At 32.2% G+C, this 3,189-nt stretch overlaps 1 long non-coding RNA gene across 1 annotated transcript; it reads right to left on the bottom strand.

Moving 5' to 3' along the window:
• Positions 1 to 994: 994 nt before the first annotated feature.
• Positions 995 to 2,776, bottom strand: LOC145098283 (uncharacterized). The gene is made up of 2 exons (XR_013704551.1): positions 2,423 to 2,776; positions 995 to 1,722 (listed from the first exon to the last, which is right to left on the bottom strand). It is a non-coding gene; the product is annotated as an uncharacterized LOC145098283 (long non-coding RNA).
• Positions 2,777 to 3,189: the final 413 nt, after the last annotated feature.

The raw sequence follows: 3,189 nt of genomic DNA, 5'->3' as shown, positions 1-3,189 counted from the left end.
ACATGCTCTATGATGAGGAGTCTTAATATCCACTTACTAATTATTTCCTTAAAAAGCATATAAAACGAGGGTCAACTATGAAAATAGTTGGTGAGTTCATAAGTTTACTAAATCAAGATTTGGTATAAAAGTTACCATAAATACAAGTACATTGCTATAATGAGAAACAAAGTTCATTGCTATAATTAATAAACAAGTTTGTATGTATATGAGCAAACAATGAGTTCCCAACCAAGCCTATGACTGATGCCCTATCAAGATCTATGTTTATCGTTTCATTGATGAATATGGTATCATGCACTCAAGCAATCAGGCGAGTGAGGAGTTGTCAATTCCTAAAAGTGTTATCCCTAATGACCTTTGGCTCAAAGAGTTAACGGTTGGACTAAAGTGGAAAAGACTTAAGACGATAAGGTCTCATGTTTCAAGTTGCAACATACATAGCAAAATATAACAATCAAGTTTAATACACTTCAATTTAAATACAACGATCAATAAATAGTTTTTCGAAAATGTTTTTCCATCCCAAAACATAAAAACTGGAAATAAGAGGAGTCGTGAATACTCACAATGTTTCAAGTTGCTACAAGTGGTGCCTCGGGATACACCAACGCCTTAGTATCGGGATCCTACGACATCAAACACACGTTGGTGAGTTTCTATGTCGAAATCTAATGTTAATATACTAAATTCTACATATAGAGAAACACCTAATTTTTGTTCAAATATTGGTTTTATATTAATTAGTAACAATTTTTCTGAAATAGTGAAATTTTATAACTCATGTGATTAAGACAATTTTGGATATTATTTTCTAGATTTTTGTAATATTAATTGAGGATAATCAACACATTTAAAGGTGTTTTAAACTCTTAAAAACCAAAATATTATCAAAGAGTTTCCAAAACATTATTTTATGTTTGAAAACTTTAACTTTTACTACGAGAGTAAAAGTTTTCAAACATAAAATAATCTTTTTCATGACAATTCGAAATAGTTTTCATACCAAAACAATACATCATTCCCAAAACAAAGTTTTAATGTTTCTCCTAAAAGACATCCCACATAGGTTTTTATTACATGATAAAATAAAATATTGAAATCATAACCAAATACGAATCGCTATACCAACAAGAAACATTCACACCATGATCAGTAGCAGCCATCCGAACACATAACATGCGGTCATTGCACGACGTGTCACTCACCTGGCAGCTCTAGCAATATCGGTAGCCTCTATCACATGTTGAAATAGGATGCCCATTCCTGTCGTCACTACATCCAAAACCTCCTGATGCCCAACTATCACTGTGAGACTCTGACGTAGGTCCGCTGCCATCCACTGCATTCTTCGGGACTCCTAGGGTCATACCTGCCTGCCTGACAGGTATCTCAATTACTCGATGTGGTGGGGTGCTCTCGGTCCTGCCATGCTAGGTCCTACCCTACTAGGTCCTGCTCCATCGGATGACATCCCCACGGGCCTAGAGACGTTCTTCCTCACAGTGTGTTGGATACGAAACACTGATGCAAGCTATGTCTCGCATTGCTGACTCAGGGCGTTGTCGCTACTAATCTCCACCGAGTCTCCCGTGTCTTTCGTGTCTTCCAAGGGGTCTTTTTCCACAGAGGCGGGGGATCACGTCAAGGGACAACGGTGACATAGTCGGACTCATCAGCCGAGGGGGCAACGCGAGAGGATGACAATGTCGACATAGTGGACTGAGAAATAGTTTTAATGAGTTATGAAATAAATAACAATGAATGCCTATAATATGCACTGTTTACAACTGTTTACATAACAAAATTCACCTTTTGAATTTTTGAAATAAAGTTTTTGCAAAAATTTGGTTGAAAAACTAGTTTTTTTATTTTACAACTGCTATCATATTTATTTTTCACAACTTTGTTTTTGAAGAAATGGTTTTGATAATTTGTTTTTATCCATGGTTTTAAAATTTCTTCATTTTACATTTTTGTTTTTATGCAATTCTTTTAAATTGATTGTACATACTTGTTACCTTTTCAAGCCGTTCTATGATATTTACAAATATTAGTTTTCATGTAATGGTAAAAAAAACATATCACAAACAAATGCATTGTCATGTATAATAAAACTATCTTTTGAAAATTATTAAAAAATATATAAATCTGATTCAGTGTCCTTGTCGCAGTTAAGAAATTGAATATGAGTTCTTATTTTATTACTTTTTTGACCGATATTCAAACTATATATTTCATATTGATTGGTGGTGACGTATTTTTTTGGTTTCGTTGGTCTAAACTAATTTTAGAATAAATGCATGACATATCCAACTGTTAAACATGAGGTCTATCTAATTTAAAGTCTAACTTCAATCTTCAAAACTTATACTAACAATCACCAATACTTGTTCAAATTAGTAAAAACAATAAATCATACCTTTTAAACAGGGAAATTGCGGCTGAAGAACTTCAAACCCTAGTGCAAAAAACCACCTTCGGTATCTCATCAGCTAAATCCATCGAAAACGATATATACATGTCAATTAATCAGCGATTTCCTTTTTGCAGAATTGAATAAGAATTTGAAAGAGATCACAGAGAAATGTAAATAGAAGCTGATTCGGTTGCTGGGATGCGGAAAAAAAAAAAAAAAAAAAAAAGCACGTTCACGGGACAAGGGCTACAATTTTGGCAAAGATCATGTCAATGGCGGCGGGGAACAAACCCTAATCGACCCATGATTTTGAAAGAGAATAGAGGGATAGAAATATAGGGCACAGAACCTTTAAAATTTTACCTTGACGTAATGCAAGGGCCAAGGTGAGCATATAATGCATTTTATATCGGTTAAAAATGAGGGACTTTTTGTATTTTATTAAATTGTGTAATATGATTTTTCAAACGATTAATTTAACAGATTACTAAAATCGAAGTGAAACTCTTTACTATACAATATTTTATAGAAAAAAATATAACTTAAAAAATCTAAAAATTAACTGAAATGTTAAAAAAGTTTGAAATATATTTATATAAAATAATATAAAAAATTGTTTTTTTTATTAAAATAACCAACAAGTATTGAATAATTATTATGAATCCATAAAAGTCATTTTATAGAGAAAATTTCAAAATGAGATCAACAATTTTGAAATTTTGAGAAACAAATAATTTTTATTAAAATCTAATTAAATTGTAAATAAACAT

The sequence above is a fragment of the Lactuca serriola genome, chromosome 1, assembly GCF_051521515.1.
Source record: "Lactuca serriola cultivar US96UC23 chromosome 1, Lser_US96UC23_V15, whole genome shotgun sequence".
Taxonomy (NCBI): domain Eukaryota; kingdom Viridiplantae; phylum Streptophyta; class Magnoliopsida; order Asterales; family Asteraceae; genus Lactuca; species Lactuca serriola.
This window is presented reverse-complemented; position numbering and strand designations above follow the sequence as displayed.